Here is a 20,296-nt window from a genome sequence, read left to right as displayed (position 1 = left end):
GCTGCTTTATTGGTATACATATCCTAGATGCACCACTCTTCTCTGGCTCTTCTTTAAGTTGTTGGTGTCCTTACCTTTCTCGACCTTCTATTCTTCAGCTTTACCCATTTTTTTTTATAAAAATTAGATTATAACTATTGCTATCGAGGCACATTGAACAATACAGCGAGTCATTTAGGGTGTTAAACACCAGTTGGTAAGGGTGGTGATCATTTATCTCACTTTACTAGACCCTGCAAGGTTTCACTTTTCCTAGTGTTCTGTTACCTAATCCCCATGAATGCTGAGGCATGACTATTGTTATAACAAATAAGTGGTTTTGTATATATTTTTGGGCTCGAGTCATGTCCTGGTGGAAGTTCCTCATTGGCAACTTCTACTTGGGATATTTCTGCGAGTGATATACCAGAGAAATTTTACCTTAGAGGTATCAACAGAGTTCTGACCTCTGGAGCGAATATCCTGAGAGATATCGTGTATAAATCAGGGACATGTTGATAAAAAGCCATGGCTATCCTTCCCCAAATAGAGTTAACCTTGTCTCGAAGGATAAGGTAGAGGGTAGGATACGTGGGCAAGCGAGCTGTTACAACTTCCGATCTCAATGTGCTACAACTATATTTTTGCAATTTAAGTTGTTTTGATTAAACCAGAAAATAAAGCAATCGGCCACTGTTATTTAAGAACCATTTATATACATCTAATTCAATATATTGTTATAAACTGTTGATATTCACAGGATATTTAAAGAGAGAGTATTTGTGTGTGTTAAGTGCATTAATTCTGACAGCACGTATGTACAAAAACTTATTGAATGAAATCAAGAAATTGGCCTCAGTGGCAAGAATTGAGACATGTATCCTTGAAGAATGCCAAAAAAGAAGAATGGCAGCAACATAAAAAGCAGAGGATCTCGTGTAGAAAAAATGCTAGCTGACATGCATACACAAACCTGGTAGTTCTTGTAATGTCTGCAACCTCACCATCCTTGTGAGCTAAGGATGTTGGGGTTTGGGGGACCTATAGGTCTACCTGCTGAGTCATCAGCAGTCATTGCCTGCCCCTCCCTGGTTGTAGCTTGAGTGGAGAGGGGGCTTGGGTGCTGATCACATATATATATGGTCAGTCTCTAGGGAATTGTCCTGCCAGCTAGGGCCATATCACTGTCCTTTGTCTCTGCCATTCATGAGCGCCCTTTATATTTAAACCTTTAAAGGTTCCGAGCCCTCAAAAGCATAGCCATAGTTATGACATTTTTCTTTTCTATTGTCTATTACTGGCGAAAAACTTAACATCTATTATATTGTCATTCAATTACTAATTGTGCAAGTTGTATAAGATTTTTCATAATTCTGACCATCCTTTGCATTCATTTCTTCCAATACTATACAATCCCTTTAGCAGTACCAGATATCCATGTAATTCCAGGATCATTTATTACTATATATGACATGAGATTGCTTTTTGACCACAAAGCCACCTTTTGTCCACTAAGGAAGTAGGCCTACTTCTCGGAGTATCTGATGTGGCATACTGGGATTTTATTTCCCATTGTGCTAGGGACTGGTAAGGTTTCTTAGGAACATTTATTTATACAGGAACCATGTATAATGAACATAATGAAAGTTGATTTTTTTAACCTTTATTCATTTTGTAAACAAATACAATATTATATAAGCAGTTTATTATCTTAATCATTACTTATGTGACAGATGAGCAGCTCACTGGATAAATATACAAAGCAGCAGCAGGCTCATTGTAAGTCTACTTCTCAAGTTTGTATGTTTATCCAGTAGCGGTTCAACTGAGGACAGAGTCATGCGCAATGGAAAATAAATGTCCATATAATTTGTATATATTGTAGTCTTAATGATAGTCATGGTTGAGAAGCCAGTCTCACAGAGGTATATACTGTATTAGAATATGGAAGAATTATTTTCAGATCAATTTCACTAAGCAAAGGATATTTTGCTTTCACATTAATACAAAAGGAACTAGGTGATGATGTACTGTAGTTTCAAAACTCCTCTTCAATACCACATCAGCCAGCTCCAACAATTTATCCTCCATAATGATACAATTGATCTTGCAGTGAAATAAACAGATTTCGGATCCATCCATATCCTTTCCACGGATCATCATCTACCAGAAAGTAAAACTGACTGGTTCCCAGATTCGCCAATAGTTCTCTGATGACATTTCATAATGATGTACAGTAATATTAAGGTCTTCACCGGCATCATCGATGATTGTCGCTAATTGATGAAACACGTCCTAGTAATTGACACTCAACTTTTCCATACTTTTAGCTTTCGTTTCTGTCCGTCGATCTTGTCTGTCTACCACTGTAAAACACAAAGCCATCGCTTCTTGCATAGAGGTGTTTTAGATCATTATAGTGACAAGATATCAGCCTCATCAAGCCAGCTTGGCTAACCAATACATTCCCAAATAATTACTTCTAAATTAGATTTTTGTCCTGAAGAAACTCAGCTAGCTCATTTTGTAGCTCAAACACTTTTGACAGGATTTTCTCCCTTGATAACCAACGTGAATCACATGTAATAGGAGCTGTTTATGATTAGCTCCCATATTATAACATAATGCGGTGAATAGTTTTGAATTTAAAGCATTCACCTTTACATGGTTCACAATTTTTGTAAGCTTGTTGACCACAATGGATTTTGTCAGTTTACTGTACTTCAGTTTCATATACATCGCCGTCGTCTGATTCAAAATCGCGTTCAGCAATCAGTTGGATTAACATATCCGTAGGGCCTCATTTTGTCATCTGTAAGTTAGGGATATAAAAATCATTAGTATTGTCGCAAATATCAGATTGTTTCCATTTTATTTTTAGGTAAAATAAAGTTTTTCTTTAATTTAATGATAAAAATTTTCCATATGTAACCATTAGACATATAATAGATTTTTTCAACTCTCTTTGTTAAAACTAAAAAATAATCTGGCGAGTGCATTGTTCTTACATTATATTTAGAAATTAAAGTTTAATATTTTTTTTAATGTAATGATGATAATGATAACAGAGAAGCCATAAGTGTATTGTTAAAGGGCTACAATCACAGTACACACTATTACGCCTGCAGTAACAACACACTTGTCCTAATTTTTTTTTTTCTTATCCATTAGAGGAAACAAAACTGGTAGGTAAGGAATCGAGGTACAATAATTAAGATTTTGTGTTATAATTTAAATAAAATTTATTACTTTACTACAAATAAATTGGTTAAGATTTTTCATACTTACATTCTCAGATCAGTGGGTTATAACAAATGTGTAGTTATTTGTATGATGATCACTGTTCAACTTCTTGCTGGTAACTGTGTGTAGGCCATATCATTTTACACTAAATTGTTCTTTGTTGTTGTTTTAGATTGCCTGGCCCTTCCAGCCAGGGTCTAGCAATTATGCGGCCCATAACTCAAAAATGTGATTTGAAGGGTCATATTTGTTGTAGATTGCCTGGCCCTTTCGGCTAGGCATGGGCCGTAGGAATTTTGCAGCCCGTAAAAGGATCATAGTTAATAAAGATCAATGCGAAAGGAAAGGAGTAAAATTGGTAAGGCCAGAAAAATCCTAATATAAGTAGATACTGTGTTTGTTTTCATGGACAAAGTCATTGAGAGAGAAGATAGTAATTGATTAAACTAAATTAATAACGTTCAGAGGCACTTAGTGTTGGATGCATAATTGCAGATTTGTTCTGTAACTGACATACAAACCACGCTATTTAATAGAGTTATTACTTTCGGCGTAGCTGAAATGACGAGCCATTAGAATTTTAACGAGGGTTTACTACCCCACCGCTAGTTAGCTGGGGTTAGGGAGGGTAGCTTGCTACCCCCCCCCCCCCCCTCTCACACACACCTGTGCTTGAGCTCTCTTTGCTCTCGGCTCGGGTGGTAGTCGGACATGTCCGGTCTCACCCTCGCCTCTCTGACAGCCATTAATGTATTTTTGCTTTCTCTTCTACAGCTTTGAGTGTGAAGTTGGCCTCTGTGAACATGCGCAAATGTCCTGGATTACCCGACCACCCTTGTGGTACATTTATGTCGGCGGTCGAGACGGACCCTCACACCCTTTGGCCTTACTGTAGGGGTCAACGGTGTGATAGTAGTAATAAGTGTGGTGAGTGTAGGGAGTGGCTTACCTCCCAGTGGGAGAGGTTTTCTCGGCGACGTAAGAAGAAGTCCAGGCGGGATATTTCTCCTTCGAAGATTTCTTTGAAAGGAGAAAATCCCAAGGACTCTTCTTCCGTTGCCCAAACCTCCTCCGAAGCTCCCACTCGATCGGTTTCTTTCGAGAGACCGGCGAGTGGTAGCGTAGACCGTGGTTCTGTTTCCCGATCTCGGGTTTCGAGAGATGGCGTTGCCTCCCCTAGCGAGGCAGCTCCACCTCTTCACCCGGGGGAGAATTTAAATGTTGATTCAAATGTAACCAATTTATTCCAGCTTTGGTCTTCCTTGGGGCTCGAAGGTTCGCCCTCCAAGGAAGCTCTGATTGACATCATCCGATTGGGTGCTGCTGTCAAGCAATCGCCGACTTTGGCAGAGGTTGATCCTCTGTCTATTGTCGACGTTGTGGTGTTAGAGGTATCCAATGCGGTATCTCCTAATACCTCTGCATCTTCTCACCTCGCACTAGCTGAAGGCTTAGTTTCTCCCGTTCCTGCTCAACCTACGAGGGAGAAATTAAGTCCAACAGTCTCTCCTGCCGGTGATTCTCCCCCTCGGTGGAGTTCACTCACAGAGACTCCTCTTCGGAGGACTGCTGAAGGTCAGCATGCTGATCCAACGGCCCCCAGAAGGCATATACGTCGCAAGGCTCGCCTTCCTCTTCGCTGGAGAGGCCTTCCTTCATCTTATAAGTCGGTGAGGAAGCGCCTCTTCGGTTAGTCATCGTCATTGCAGTCCGCCGCTGAGGAGCCTCGTAATCGATCACCGACTGTTCCTGCTACGACCCTGGATCTCTCTGTGGATCGTTAGCGATCCCCTTCGGTGGAAGGTCGTCCTTACAAAGGACACGTCGACCTTCCACCCGACAGACCTGCTGACCTGCCGTCGCCGTTCCTGGCAGCTGATGCGCTGTACGCGCCAACTAAACCTGTCTTTAAAAGTCAGGCACCGGTCCCTTCGGGGCAACAAGGGCGTACACGCCATCTAGCGCACACGTCCCTTACGCGTCATGCTAAGCATGTGCGCCAATGATCTCCTGACCTCATTGAGCTTCCAGAGATAGCGCGCCAGCGCTCAACTGCTGCTGCAGTTCCTGAGATAGCGCCCCAACGCTCACCTGGTTGCCAGCGAGCCACTGCGCGCCTTCAACCTACTATGTGCTATGCGCGCCAGCGCTCAACAATGCACCAGTGCTCTCCTGTGCGCCAGCGCTCGCCTGCGCGCCAGCGCTCTCCTGTGTGCCCACGATCTTCGGATCTGGTTGCGGTAGGGAAGTCTAAGACTTCTCTTACTCGTCAGCGCTCGCCCACGCGCCAGCGCGCCGCCTGCTTTCTCCTGCGCGCCATCCTTCGCCAGCGCACCTACACGCGCCCATGCCTATCTCCTACAGCAGCTACACACCGCCAGCCTGATGTGCGCCCACAAGAGGCGCGCCAACGAACGCAGTTTCCGGCTGCGCGCCCGCGCGCAAGGGATATCTCTCCTGCGCGCACGCACCCTACGACGTCTTCTTGGGCGCACGATCTCTTGCCCACAGGCCCTTCATCCTGATCCTGCGAGCGAACATTCACCCTCGCGCGCGAGCGCCCAACCAGCCTCCTGCGCACGCTTCTAGGCGCCATCGCTCGCCCGCGACCCCCGGTATTCCCCATCGCCCGAGCGCCAGCCCGCTCCCCCGCGCGATCGTCAATACCCTCCCGCGTGCGAGGCTGCAAGACAACGCACGGCTAGGTCGCCATCGCTGCATTCCCCCCCCCCCCCCCCCCCCCCCACAAGCGCTGAACAGATCGCTCGCCGGTAGGGGGGAAGGATCCAGAAAGGTCCAGGGGCATTTCTTCTTTTTCATTACAGGCGAACCACCCTATGGAAACTCCTCCCCGAGATCGGTCGATCCCTGTCCCTCCAGAGAGAGTGTCTGACAGCGCAGCCGTCAGCCAGCAGCCTTGGTTTAGGGCACTAATCAGAGCGGTTACCCAGGCTTTCAAGCCTGTTCTCTCTCAATTGGGCCACAAATCCTTGGCTGCGTCTACTCCCCTGAAGAGAAAAAGAGGAGTTTCGGACGCGGTGACTTCTCCGAGGACTAAGCTGTCTCCTCGTAAGCCTTCGAGGCAGGCCCCCTCCCCCCCCAGACTTTTTCTCCCTCCCTTTTGGACGAGGATTACCCGTCCTCAGGGGAGTCACGTGAGGTGAGATGTTCCCCTATCGCACCAATGAGGGAAACCCCACCTCGCACTGGAAAGTCTTCTCGGGTAGGGGCGGAGAAGAGCCTACCTCCGTCGTTGATGGAGTCCTGCATCCCTCCCAGGAGGGAGTCGAAGGACTCCAAAACAGTACCGAAATCCTCGTCAAGACTTAGAACGGAGCCAGCCAGCCAGTCACTCAGAGAACGTCCGCGAGTCTCCCCAAGAAGAGCCCTTGGGGACTGGAGACTTCGCTGCTAGTCCATCCGGAGGAGAGCTGCAGGAGTCAGAACATGCATTTTGGCAGGTTCTGACCCTTATGAGGACTCTCAATGGGTTTGCTGACCCAGAGATTCCCCCTCGAGAGGGCAAAGACATGGTCTATGACCGAGTATTTCGGACTCAAAAACCCTTTTAAGGCCAGTGCGTCTTTGCCCTATTCTTAGGGGGTTAAGAGTACCAGGGACAAGATCGCGGTCCAGCTCTCTGAGCTAGCCTCCTCCAGCCGATCCAGTGCCAGCAACAAGCTTCTCCCACCTCCTCGCCTTCAGCAGAGGAGGTACTTCGACATCTTAGAGGAGCCTTGTTTAGCTCTTCCCCTTCACCATTCTTTGGAAGAGCTTACCAGGGGAGTCCCTTTTGAGAGACTCTCCAACCGGCAGGTCTCATTCTCGGCGACTGAGATCCTTAATCAGGAGAAGGTTGCGAAGTGTACTATGCAGGCCACTTCGTGGCTGGATATTTGGTTAGGGACCTTAGGTATCCTGATATGTTCGGAGGATTTCTCCAAAGAACGTACCAGGAAAGCTATGGAGACCTTTCTACTCTCAGGCACTCGCACAATCGAGTTTCTGGCCCACCAAGTCTCGAACTTGTGGGCGAACACCATCCTGAAACGTCGGGATGCGGTGGCTGAGAGGTTCCATCAGAAGGTCCCTAGCACCGAGATAAGTAGGCTCAGACATTCTTCCGTGGAGGGAACAAATCTGTTTGAGCCTAAAGACGTGGAGCATGCTGCTGAGAGGTGGAGGAAGTCCCACCAAGACTCCCTCCTACATAGGGCTTTGACATCCAAGCCCTATAAGCCTCCAGCACCTCAGCAGCCCCATCCTACCAAGACCACGAAACCGACAGCGGCAGCGAAGACAGTGGTGTCTAAGCCCTTTCCTGTCAAGGACAGGCAAGGCCAGAAGTCCTCCAGGGGAGGGAAGAATCCTAGAGAGAGCGGCCGAGGCCGCAAACGCTAGGATTGACAGTCCCCCTGCACGTCCACCAGTGGGGGATGCCTACAAAGTTGCGCAGACAGGTGGCAGCAACTCAGGGCCGATTCCTGGAAGATTTCCGTAATCAGTCAGGGATATCGCGTCCCGTTCACAACATCTTTACCTCCCCTGATGACGAATCCAGTGTCATTGAGCTCCCTTGCCATGGGATCAGCAAGGGGGCAGGCCCTTCGGGCAGAAGTCCAGACCATGTTGAAGAAGGGCGCTCTCCAAGAGGTCCTCGACGGGTCCCCAGGCTTCTTCAGTCGACTCTTTCTTGTAAAGAAGGCGTCTGGAGGCTGGAGACCAGTCATCGACCTCTCGGCTCTGAACAAGTTTGTCAAGCAAACTCCGTTCAGCATGGAGACCGCAGACACGGTCAGACTTGCAGTGAGACCGCAAGACTTCATGTGTAAACTGGATCTGAAGGACGCGTACTTCCAGATCCCAGTCCATCCGTCTTCAATGAAGTACTTAAGATTCAGCCTAGACAACAAGGTGTACCAGTTCAGGGTGCTGTGTTTCGGTCTTTCCACAGCACCACAGGTTTTCACCAGTGTGTTCACCCTAATATCGTCGTGGGCACACAGGATCCGCATCCGTCTCCTCCGTTATCTAGACGACTGGCTGATCCTAGCAGACTCGGAGTCATCCCTTCTTCGTCACCGAGACAAACTTCTGGGACTTTGCCAGGATCTGGGGATCATGGTAAATCTCGAGAAGTTCTCTCTGCTTCCCACTCAAAGACTGGTATACCTAGGCATGATTATAGACACCAATCTCCACAAAGCCTTCCCATCAGACGACAGGATAGCAAGGCTGAGGAAGGTCGCAAGCCCTTTTCTCAGACGAGAAGAACTTCCAGCCCAATCGTGGTTACGTCTCATCAGTCACCTCTCATCTTTGGCTCGTCTAGTTCCCAACGGTCGCCTCAGGATGAGATCCCTCCAGTGGCGACTCAAGTCCCAGTGGAATCGAGGTTACGATTCCCCGGACGTCATGATTCCTATGGGACCTGCGGAACGGACGGACCTCCAGTGGTAGGTGACAGACGAGAACCTACGAAGAGGAGTGGATCTTCTCGTCCTCCCCCCGGATTTGATGCTGTTTTCGGATGCCTCAAAGAAAGGGTGGGGGGCCCACGTTCTGCACCACAGGACCTCAGGCCTGTGGTCAGAATCAGAAAAGTGCCTCCACATAAATCTTTTAGAGATGAAGGCCGTTTTCTTGGCCCTTCAACAGTTCCAACAATACCTGGCGGGTCACTCTGTGGAGGTAATGAGCGACAACACCACAGTAGTGGCTTACATCAACCAGCAAGGAGGTACCTTTTCGAAGCAGCTATCCCATCTTGCAGTACTGTATAGATACTTTGATGGACCGAAGTCCACTCGATTCCACTATCGGCACGTTTCATCCCGGGCAAGAGGAATGTGCTCGCTAACAATCTGAGCAGAGCGTCTAGTAGCCTACAAAGTCCTGACTTTGTGGGGTTCCCCGACTGTGGATCTGTTCGCGACAGCATTGAATTTCAAGCTTCCGCTATACTGCTCCCCAGTCCCAGATCCCAAGGCACTCTGGAGAGCAAGATGCCTTCCAACAAGACCAGAATATCGGTCAATATTTCAATGACCCTCATAGCTCCGCTATGGCATCACGCGGAATGGTTTCCGGACCTTTTGCAACTCCTAACGGAACTTCCGAGATAACTCCAACCGCGACACGATCTACTCAGACAACCACATGCCAACATCTTCCACAAAGCCGTAGCTTCGCTACGACTTCACGCCTGGAAACTATCCAGCATCTCCTCGCTGAGAGAGGATTTTCGCAACAAGTTGCGATTAGGATGTCTGGACATCTGCGAAAATCATCCGCATGTCTACCAGGCAAAGTGGAAAGTCTTCTGTGGTTGGTGTCGTGGAAGGGGTATCTCTCCACTCAATGCCACTATTCCAGCAATAGCGAAGTTCCTCGTGTATTTGCGGGAAGAAATGCACCTTTCAGTCTCGGCGGTGAAAGGCTATCGCTCAGCCTTAAGTCTAGCCTTCAGGATCAAAGGAACGGACATTTCTTCCTCGCTGGAACTTTCCCTACTCATACGAAGTTATGAACTTACCTGCCCTCAGTCGGAAGTGAGACCTCCTCTATGGAACGTGGTTCGAGTTCTCAGGTCTCTTAAGAGGCCTCCCTATGAACCATTACGCCAGGCTTCAGATCGCTACCTAACTTGGAAGACGGTGTTCCTGCTATCTTTGGCATCGGCCAAGCGAGTCAGTGAACTTCATGGTCTCTCATATGACATCGCTCATTCAAGGGGATGGGGGGAGGTAACGTTCAAATTCGTCCTTGAGTTTATTGCTAAGACACTGAATCTGCTGGGGGCCGCAGATTTCGCGTCTTCATTCTGTAACAGATGACCCAGACCATCTCCTACTGTGCCCAGTAAGGAGTCTAAGGCTATATCTCAAAAGAACGGCTGCAGTCCGTCCTCAGGTACAAGCATTGTTTGTTAGCACTGGGAGGACTAAGAGGAGGGTTACCAAGAACACCATCTCGGCATGGATTCGTAGGGTTATCCATCTGTCCCTGAATCCAGACCCTCCTCTGTCACGTCGCCCTAGAGCACATGATGTCAGGGGCGTAGCTACGTCTCTGGCCTTCAAGAAGAATTTCTCAGTGACGCAGGTTCTTCAGGCTGGGGTGTGGAAGCGTCAGACAATCTTCACAGCCCACTACCTGCCAGACGTGACCCACAGGAGGCTCGATAGGTTCTCTATCGGCCCTGTGGTGGCTGCACAACAGCTGGTTTAAAACCTCAGGCTCCTTAGTGGACAAGTAGAAGGTTGAGGGCATTGTTACCCAGTCTTAGTCTGCATGAATGAAAAGGTTTGTCTAGCCCTTATTCTTTTCTTCATCTTCCCCTCTCTTGGGGAAAGCAGCATCCTGGGTTCTCTGCACAGCTGACCTCAAACCACTGCAGGTAAACCATGTTTCCTTGTGTTCCTAGTATTAAGCTAATACTGTCATGTCCCCATACCCTGACGAGGTGGTATTGGGAGAGTCTTAGCCTGAAGTTTCCATCTAAAGGACTACAGGTCAACTTCCTAGGACGAGTCACACTTTATTATACCTTCACACACACAGCTTGCGTAGGCCGCAGTCCTTGCATAGCAAGGTTCTAGCGAGTTGCAGGGACTCCTTATTGTTGAGTGCTGACACACTCAAATAATGAGTCCCCGGGCAAAGCCAAAAGCCAGTACTGGCTGGGACGTTCCACCCTTCCTAATGGGTGAGTCACCCCTATTAAATAGCGTGGTTTGTATGTCAGTTATGGAACAAATGACAAATTCGTAGATAATTTGTATTTTTCCTAACTATACAAACCTTAGCTATTTAATCAAACTTGCCCGCCAGCCCTATCCCCCTTGAAGTCCTACCTCCAAGCAAAGTGAGCTCAAACACAGGTGTGTGTGAGAGGGGGAGTAGCAAGCTACCCTCCCTACCCCCCGCTAACTAGCAGTGGGGTAGTAAACCCTCGTTAAAATTCTAATGGCTCGTCATTTCAGCTACGCCGAAAGTAATTACCCATATTAAATAGCTAAGGTTTGTATAGTTAGGAAAAATACAAATTATCCACGAATTTGTCATATCATATACAGTAACTTAATTCTTATGTGACGAGAAAATTTCAAATACAGTAAATAGTAAAAGTACTCTTCAATTGTTAGTGGGTGCATCTTGTCTGATAGAATACTTTTGAATCTAATTTAAAGCTTTGTAAATTCTGCTCTATAGTAATCTCTCTGACTTTCTCCTCCAACCTACAGGATTAGTATCTGTCTACCACGGTCGGTGAGTACCACACACCACCAGCCAGCTCTAAAGTTGTTTACTGCAATGCATAATAAAAAATGAATTCAATTATGATAGTTTTTTCTTTTTTGGAAACTCGCCATTTACTGGCAGCTGTTGGCTTGCGGACCAGTGCTGGTTTGCTTATCACCACTTTGTGTAACACTGATCTAGGCGATGTGGCCCCATAGTTCTGTGTTTCTTTCTCCAAGTTGAAACCAGATCACTAGTCTCATGACACTACTCAGTTGGGAGGATGGGTGGAATATAAATGAACATCCACAGAGTATAGAAATAAAAAATTTTATTGTTAAAACTCTGGTTTTGTTCCTTCACACAAACTTTTACTTTATGAGAAATAATTTAGCATTCAGCTGGTTTAGCCATAAAAACTTTCAAGCGAGGTGTCAACGACTCCCTGCTAGTTAGTGAAGGAGTGGTATACCAACTACCCTGCTCACACTAATCCAGTGACTGCTTTCTACGTTTGATTTGGCTACGGTTCAGTGCAGACGTTTGCGTCGCTCTCTCCTGGTTACCTTACCTAATTCACCAGCCATATTAACTTTACTTTTTTCTTTATAGGTGTGCAAATTCTTGAGGAACTGCAATTATGCAGGTTTGTCCCAGCATATCGAGCTGCTCTTGCAGGTTTGTTCTCTCTCAAGCTCCAGCCTACCATGTTCACCCCTTGGGATGAGAATGCATGCGGGTTTTCCCCGCACACTAGGTCTGCTCGACATTCCGAGTCCTTACGAACCACATCCTTACGAGTTTGCTGGCCTTTCAAGGGACACAATCACCAGCATAAGAGGTACTCATCACTTGGATGGTCTACCCCTTGAGTAACTTGTAAACGAGTGCATGATTCCTCATTACCTCCCACTAGCACCCTGGACCTTTGATATTTGAAGCCTTTTGGCGATCATGTCCGACAGCTCCATGGAGCCGGAAGTTCCTTCCAGTATGGCCCTCGGCCATCAAGTAAGTGTGGAGTCTTGTGGGCTTGCACCCCGGGCCACTGCTCCTTCAGGAGTTCTGTCCATTTGGTTTAGGAATACTTTGCAGCACCAGCAAACGTTGCCTACCAAACCAAACTTATCTTGCGTGTCACCAGCCGATCCCACTAGTTTGCGCCTGGATGAGTGTAAACTCTCTATAAGAGCTCTTGAAAGTGTTCGTGTGCCAGCATGCATAGCTCAGGCTTGCGAGCTAACTGTGCACGACAAAGTGTCAGATGTTCAAATGCTATGTCCCACTATCATCCTTCAGGACATGTTTACCAATGTTCTCACCACTGTTAGTGTTCAGTTCCTTTCCCATTGACATGCTTCACTATGGTGTCGCACGCACTATCGGCATTTCATTTGCCAGGGGAAAGCTGGTCTTGCGACCAACTAGCACACAACCCTCGCTCATGGGAATAGCTCAGTCAGCCGCCCCCTTAGTCGCGAAAGACATGCCCTTGTTCCAAGAGCTTGTAAAAGCTGTCATGAAGGCTACAATAGGTCCCACAACCTGTAAATATCCCTTTGATGGTTGCAGGGTCTCCAGGGGGCACTAGTGTTCTCTTGGATCCAATGCGCAAGAGCACAATGGCCACCTTGTGTGCTCCAACACTTTTCCCAGCTCCTGTCATGACTTAATCAGCAGCAGAGCCACTTCCACGTCATAAGTCACTGGTTCATGTGTCTAGGTATAAGAGATATCTAGACACGAAGGCTGACCATGCTATGCCTGATTCATTGTGGGAAAAACTGATGTTTATTCCAGTGAAGGTGACAAAGAAAGAAGACTGGCAAGTTAAGCCGCCTCCAAGAGACGCCCATCATCTGTCAGCTGTTCGTTTGCTACGGAAAAGTTGGTCTTGCAAGCAACTAGCACACAACCCTCGCTCATGGGAATAGCTCAGTCATTCGCAGGAGACTTGTCGTCGTTCCAAGGTCTCATAAAAGCCGTCATGCAGACTACAATACATGTAAATATCCCTTTAACTGTGGCAGGGTCTCCAGAGCACACTAGTGTTCTCTTGGATCCAAGGCGTAAGAGCACAACTGTCACCTTGTGTGCTCCAACACTTCCTCCAGCCCCTGTCATGACTTAATCAGCAGCAGAGCCACCTCCACGTCATAAGTCACTGGTTTACGTGTCCAGGTATCAGAGATATCTAGAAACGAAGGCTAACCATGCTATACCTGATCCCTTATGGGAAAAACTGGGAGTTATTCTAGTGAAGGTGACGAAGAAACAAGGAAGACGGGCAGGTTAATCCTCCTCCAGGAGACACCCATCATCCGATCGGCTGTTCGTTTGCCAGGGGAAAGTTGGTCATGCGAGCAACTAGCACACAACCCTCGCTCATGGGAATAGTTCAGTCATCCGCCCCCTTATATGTGAGAGACTTGCCTTCATTCCAAGATCTTGTAAGACCTGTCATGCAGGCAACAATAGGTCCCACGACCTACAAATATCCCTTTGACTATGGCAGGGTCTCCAGAGAGCACTAGTGTTTTCTTGGATCCAAGGTATAGGAGCACAACGGCCACCTTGTGTGCTCAAACACTTACTCAGCCCGTGTCATGACTTAATCAGCAGCAGAGCAACCTCCACGTCATAAGTCACTGGTTCACGTGTTTAGGTATATGAGATATCTAGACACGAAGGCTGACCATGTTATGCCTGATCCTTTGCGGCAAAACCTGGGATTCATTTCAGTGAAAGTGATGAAGAGACAAAGAAGACGGGTAGGTTTAGCCTCCTCCGGGAGACACCCATCACCTGAAGATGAGCATCATCAAAAAAAAGGGGCTGCTGGTGCTTTAGCCTCCTCCTTATCAAAGCCTTGAGGGTGAAAGGATTTGAATACTCTTCCCAAGAACCAGGCATCAAATATAGTGCATGACCCTCCTCTACAGAAGAAAACTCAGGATCCAGTGGCTGTCTTGCCACTTCCCTCGACTTGGGACTATACTCCAAGGCCTCGATCTCTTGCTGGGGGTACATGTAGACGACCTAGACCCGACCCAGCCTTCTACGGATATGAGTTTGGCATTGAAAAAATATTCCTTAGATCCTGATTTGGACAATCCGAAGGCACGTTGCCTCCGCCAGTTAGCCCCAAAGGTCTGGCCACTGAGCATGGGGAGTCAGACTATTCCTTTATGCAGCTTTTATCCTATAATAGGAAGATTAATGGACTTGGGGAACCCAATTACTCCCCCCTGGAGGGGAGGCATTCTGTATCTGTTCTGCCTTGCCTCACCTCACAACCAGGCTTGAGCTGCTCTGGTCGAAAATAGTGTCAGGGGCCATTAAATCAGTGCCATTAGATCCAGCATTGTCAGCTTTGACTCGGGGCATGATGGTGGAGAATTTGGCGTCGCAATAAGTGACTTTTTGGCTGCAAACTCAGCCAACATGGAGAGGATTGTGAAGGCGGCTTTACAAGTCTCTTCGTTAATAGACTACTAGTCGGGCTCTGTGGGTTGTCTGCTCAACAACAAAGACCTGTCAGACCTAGTAAGAGGAAGACTTTTAAGAATGTTCTGCTTTCTGTGGCCAGGGCCGTGGAATTCTTGGTCCATAACTTGGGCTAACTGGATCTTGAAAAGGCGGGATGCCTTCATTTCAAAGTTCCAAGGGTAGGTACCAAAGAGGGAAGCTCTTGGTCTTTACTACTTGTTGACTGCCTGTTCTCTATTCAATATAAAGGATGTCGACGCAGTTTCGGTACAGTGGAGAAAGACGAATCAAGACTTCCTTATTCATAAAGCCATAACATCTCGGTGTTAGCTGCTCCAAAAATGTCGCCACTGCGCAGACAGGCACACAAGACGTCGAAGTAGACTTCTCAGTAGTCCAACGCCAAAAACTCTTCTACTGCCACGGAAGGGGTGGGAAAGCTGAAAAACGATGACAACGCCCGACCCATTCCTCCTGTAGTATCATTGGTGGGAGGATGCCTGAGACACAGACGGCAGAGATAAGAGTGCCAAAGGGACAAACCTTTGTACTTTGTCCTGTTTACCAATGCTCACCCTCCACTGATACGTCATCCAGCGAGGTCATCGTCTTTTGAGATGGTAGCACCATGTTACAGAGAAGTGCTCTCTAAGAGGTTATTGACGGGTCTTCGGGCGTCTTCAGTCGCTTCTTACTTGTAGAGAAGGTGTCTGGAGGCTGGAGACCTGTCCTAAACCTCTCGGCCTTGAATGGATTTGTTCTACAGGATTGTTCATGATGGAGATCATAGAAATGGTCAGACCAGGGGACTTCATGATCACGCTGGATCTAAAAGATACATACTTTCAGATCACAATTCATCCGTCATCAAGGAAGTATCTTAAGATTCATTCTGCATGAGAAGATATATCGGTTCTGCGTGCTGTGCTTCAGCATGTCGACAGCCTTGCTAGTGTTCACAAGATTGTTCCCTCTAGTTTCAACAGCATTTGTTTGCTTCATCATATAGACGACTACAGTAGTTGATTCTGGCAGACTCGGTAAAGGATAAGGGTCTCTACCGCATCAGACTCCTCAAATTTTGCCTGAGCTGGGGGGAGTCGTAAATTTTCAGAAGTCCTCTCTACAACCATATCAGAATCTGGTATATCTAGGGATGCAGGTAGATACCTGATTAGGTACAGGGTTTGTCGCAAAGCAGAATCGAAAGTTTTGAGGAAGTGGCTCAACCTTTTCTAATACAAGGCTTGCTACTAACTCACCTCTGGCAATTTCTATTGGGGTACCTGATGTCCTTGAAACGTCTGGTCCTCAACGGTCTCCTTCGCATTCAGTCACTTCAGTGTCAGCTAAAGATTTTTTGGTCTCAAAGCAGGGACCCTCCGCATTTCCCGTTTCCAGTGGGGTCAAAACAGATGAGACACATGAGTTGGTCAATTCTAACCTCCTCAAAGGGGTAGATCTCCTCTCTCTTCCCCTGGACTTGATTCTCTTCACGGATGCATCAAAAGATAGGTGGGGGTCTTACCTGTTACAGCACATGGTGAAGAGCTGTGGTCCGATTCGAATCGGCAATGACACATAAACCTGAAATTGATGGCAGCCTTTCAGCACTTCCAACAGTTCCTTTTAGGTCTGTCCGTAGTGTTGATGATTGACAACATAAAGGTGGTGGCATACCTAAAGAAAGATACTGAAAATTACATCCTAACATATCTCTCTACCTAATTTAAGTCTGACTTTTGAACATTCTGCAATCTGGCTTGTAAGCGCGAGATAAACATGATACAACCGTGTGACCTATGGTGCTTAATTAAGCTTAGTTATAACAAACTTTTAATATTAAAAATGCCAATGGTGAACTGGTCCGATTCGAAGGACCACTGTGTGAGAAAAAGGTTAGTACTGTATTGGAAATGACTTCCAGGAAGACCTCCCCACAATAGATATTTTGGAATTCTAAGTTGAGGGATTAGAATCAAAAGTTCAGAAATCCACAGTATTACGGTTTGTCAACCAGCACACATTTTCAAGTTGAGATTATTCTATATTGGATTTTTCAGTACCAACACTACCTCAGTGATCGTGGACTACACTTGGCACAGGATACTACATCCCAAATGCGAGTGCTGAACAATACAGTAAAGACAATTACACAATACCATGATGGGGCCTTCCCTTAGAAAGAGGATTGTACACTACAGCAGCACAGAAAAGGAGATTGTTAAAGTGTAAGGGTCACTTCCATTGCGTGTTTACAAAAAATCATGTGGAACTCAGTTTCTTTAACCCAAAATGTGCTATGCGTCGATTTTATGAACTGTCAAAGGACAATGTTGATGTTATCAATGTTTTACTTTAAAATTTTGCGGGATTCTCTCTCTCGGACTTCCTGGGATTAGTTCAGCGACGTAGATACAGTCTTAAACCAATTAGCTTGCAGCTGGAGGAAAGAGTTGCCAGATATCAACTTTAGGAGGTGAGTGAGCTATCGACATATGTTTGTGTTACCAGTAAGAATGTTTTACATTTCCAACACTTTATCATTATTTTTTGTTTTCATAAGAATAGCCTTTCATGATGATAATGATTCTTTATCATATATTAGTGACTTTGACATTGACAACGACACTGATTATGACATATCAAATGATGAAAGCGACAATTGTCCAAATGCAATGGTATAAACAATTCTCCATGAAAAGGGCTCTGAAAAGGATGTATAAAACAAAATTGAAGTCTTTTAAAATGTAATATACTAATAGCAATAGCTTTTATATATTTTTCACATACGGTTATGCCTTCTTTAGGTAGGTCATAATGTTGGCGGCATTGTGCGTATCCAAATACACAATTACAAATACACAAATAAACACATCCATTCAACACACAATTATTTCTTGTATATTCATTATAAATTTTCATATGATCGTTCACTAAATTTGCTGACATTCTGACATGAAAAAAATTAAAATGCATCAAAAACTATTTTATCAAGCCATCAAAAACAAAAAGTTCTTTACATGTGTTTATCATTTTTAATTTTTAACTATTTTTTAAAAGTATATTTTTGGACTCGAGCCATGTCGTCCTGATGGAAATTCCCTCCAGCAACTTTCTACTGTATAAATATTTCTGCGATTGATATTATAAGAGAATTACAGTCGGGCATCATGGGGTTCTAACCCCCGGAACGACTATCCGAAGATATCGTGTATAATCAGGATACTCCACAGTCAAGACGGCCTCGGAAGACAACCCTTACCATGATAAGTCAGTTTGTGAGATCTCTTGGTTGTGGCCTTTCCAGGGGTGAACTACTACTTCAAGGAGATCCCCCACTTCAGGAAAAAGGCTCTAAGGTCTGCGACAGCCTTATCCGTAACTTTCCTCTAAAGAAACAGGTCTTTTCCCCAGATGCTAGAGGTGAGAAACTTTTCAGCTCGTGGCGGATGGTAGCTGTGGCAAGTTCATGCTCACCACAGGCTCGACAGACCTGAAAGAAGCATGAAGGTCTTTCATAAAGGTGTCGACATGAGTTTCCGCCAGCAAGGAAGACAAAGGCACCATTATCTGGTCTACGACTTATACTTAAAAGTGTTCAGAAATCCTGGGCAGCTTCTCAAAAATTTGGTGGCCGGCCGCATCCGTATGCGGTTTACTCTCGGCAAAAGTAAACTGGACATTGATCTAGTGGACGGAATCATGTGGTAAGAAAGGTGAGACTGGTGTGCACTCTTCCAAAGTAGGGAAAGACTTACCCACACAAAAGGCTAACTCCATTGACGTAGCTCTTCGAAACAAAGTGGAAGACCACTTTGTCCAGGGCCACAAAAGAGGCCAAGGTCTTACCAAAAGCGACAGTCTGTAAATTAATACTCACTGCCGTCATCATTGCTGGGTTAATACCGAATTCTATCTTGGGAATATATATCCACTGGAATTCATTTTATGGTAATAGCTTCTGGCCGGGCAGAGATTCGAACACCTGCCTGATCAGCCGAAAACCTTGCCTGCGAGGACTCTAGCAACTGAGCCATCAAGAGAGATTGCAATAAAGTAGCTATGAGTACCAAACCTTATATCTAGGTAACTCCTCTTTCTTCTCCAAGCCCTGGATCTCTTCACATGAGGCCTTGAAGACCATCACCGGGTATTACTTCCCCTTAGAGGATTAGACTGGGAAAGGTCTATTCGGGGTGCAGATACCTATGGTTATCTTAGGATACGTCCCTGATTATACAAGATATCTTTGGATAGTCGTTCCGGGGGTTAGAACCCCGTGATACCTGACGGTAATTCTCTTATAATATCAATCGCAGAAATATTATACAGTAGAAAGTTGCTGGAGGGAACTTCCATCAGGACAACATGGCTATCTCACCCAAAAATAGATTTTTCCTACGTCAAAATCCCTTTTCTGGGTCGAACCTGTGACGGCCGGCGAAAAAGTCCTTCTTTGTACTTTTTCTGATATAAATCTTCCAAATATACCAGAGAAAATTAAAAGCATGGAATGCAGAGGTTACAACCCTCGCGCGAGCACCTTGTTGGTGTCGTATATCTAACAAGGGCGTTTGTAAAACACTATTCACAGGCTGTCTTCCATTTAGATAATCCCTTCATCAAAGGGGGAGGGCCGTGACAGGCCCTAGAGAATACAGTTGGGTTACCCTACCGACACCCACCACTCGCGCTCACTAGGTCATCCTTCTGTTTTGGACTTACCAGCAAAGTTGATAAGTGTTTTGCCCAGTGTTTTTCGAAGTGATTGTCGTTAATTCAACATGACTGACGTTGATACTTCACCCTTACCAATGTTAAGTACCATAGTTTGTTTTGGCAGCTTTGACAGTACCGGGCATTTGTTCTGTTTCCAATATGGTGGTTTTTAGTTTTGGAAGCGATTGTCCTGCCGAGGTATCGGCAGCCATTTTGGGTTATGTTCGCTTCGGTAAATATTCTAGTTAATTTTGCCCATCTGGTACTCTGTCATCTTGATTATATCACTTAGGTTTTATGGCCTTTTAGTGTTATCATTAATTTTTACTATGGTATTTATTTGCTTGCAAGTCCAATTTGGACCTACGAAGAATAGCGATTTAAAGAATAGCGAATTAAAGTTTAGCGATTTAGTCTGTTAGTTTGTTCTCGCCTCAGAGGCTTCGTTTTAGACTATATCCTTGTTTTTTGTTACGTTATTCTTCGTTCTTGGTTATTACTAAGAAAAGCAATCAATTTTATTAATGTTCTTGTTTTATTGTGTGATGTTAGTTTTTTATTTTGTAACCTTGAGAGCGAAAACAGAGACTGCTCGTTCCCTGTTCTTCAGATATGAGTT

The 20,296-nt window shown here is 45.7% G+C and overlaps 1 long non-coding RNA gene across 1 annotated transcript in view; it reads right to left on the bottom strand.

The window, feature by feature from the left end:
• Nucleotides 1-1,626: 1,626 nt before the first annotated feature.
• Nucleotides 1,627-20,296, bottom strand: part of LOC137616969 (uncharacterized) — a 71,080-nt gene continuing 52,410 nt past the window's right edge. The window contains exon 3 of the long non-coding RNA XR_011039532.1: nt 1,627-2,791. This is a non-coding gene — a long non-coding RNA (uncharacterized lncRNA). The remainder of the gene's footprint in view (nt 2,792-20,296) is intronic.

The sequence above is a fragment of the Palaemon carinicauda genome, chromosome 23, assembly GCF_036898095.1.
Source record: "Palaemon carinicauda isolate YSFRI2023 chromosome 23, ASM3689809v2, whole genome shotgun sequence".
In the NCBI taxonomy this organism is placed as follows: domain Eukaryota; kingdom Metazoa; phylum Arthropoda; class Malacostraca; order Decapoda; family Palaemonidae; genus Palaemon; species Palaemon carinicauda.
Note: the sequence above shows the minus strand (reverse complement) of the source record. Positions and strands in the feature narration are given on the sequence as shown.